At 43.7% G+C, this 922-nt stretch overlaps 1 non-coding gene across 1 annotated transcript; it reads left to right on the top strand.

Annotated features, from left to right (window-relative positions):
- The first annotated feature begins 227 nt into the window (after positions 1-227).
- Positions 228-334, top strand: LOC113722774 (small nucleolar RNA R71). Its single transcript, XR_003456824.1, has one exon. It is a non-coding gene; the product is annotated as a small nucleolar RNA R71 (small nucleolar RNA).
- Positions 335-922: the final 588 nt, after the last annotated feature.

Raw genomic sequence — 922 nt, 5'->3', positions numbered from 1 at the left:
CAGAGATTTGTTGTTGGATGGAGGATGTTTCTACCTCATTCATCGTACGCGTCGGGGTGTCCTCTCTTGAACTGAACTGCTGTGAATTCTCAGCCATCCCTTCAATCAACTCCTATGCTTCTCGAGGAGTCTTGTTCACCAATGCTCCTCCACTCGCAGCATCGATTATACTTCTGTTCCTGAAGAGTAATCCCTCAGAGAAATATTGGATGAGCAGTTGCTCACTTATCTGATGCTGAGGGCATTTGATGCACAACTTTTTAAACCTCTCCCAGTACTCATAGAGGGACTCGTCTGGGTGTTGTTTGATACCGCATATCTCCTTCCTCAGACTTGCAGCTCGAGACGCAGGAAAATATTTGTCCAAGAATTTTTTCTTCAATTGGTCCCACGTGGTAATATTACCTGGTGGTAGGTAGTACAACCAGTCTTTTGCAGAGTCCTTCAAGGAGAAGGGGAAGACCCTCATTTTTATCTGCTCTTCTGTGATTCCCGGGGGTTTCATACTGTTACAAACGACGTCGAATTCTTGCAAGTGCTTATAGGGCTCCTCTCCTGGTAGACCATGGAAAGATGGCAAGAGGTGAATTAGATCAGATTTTAGTTCAAAGGGAGTGTTATCATTCAAACTTGGGAAAGTAATGCATAAAGGTTGCTGATTTAAATTAGGAGCAGCGAACTCCCTTAATGTTCGTGCATTAGTCATAGTGACTTTCTCTTGATCCGAGTCACTCGAAGTGTCACCAAACGAATCTGTTGGTTCAACTTCTAGCTCAGGTCTCTGAGATGTATCACTGAAGTGCTCTTCTCTGAGTTGTCTGGTCTCTTTCCTTGTTCTACGCACAGTCTTCTCTACCTCGGGGTCGAAAATTAATTCACCTGTACAAGAAGAACGAGGCATACACTTGAAAAGAATTAAAAA

Source organism: Coffea arabica, chromosome 5e, assembly GCF_036785885.1.
Source record: "Coffea arabica cultivar ET-39 chromosome 5e, Coffea Arabica ET-39 HiFi, whole genome shotgun sequence".
NCBI classification, from domain to species: Eukaryota; Viridiplantae; Streptophyta; class Magnoliopsida; order Gentianales; family Rubiaceae; genus Coffea; species Coffea arabica.
The sequence above is the reverse complement of the archived record's forward strand: the minus strand, read 5'-3'. Positions and strand labels throughout refer to the sequence as shown.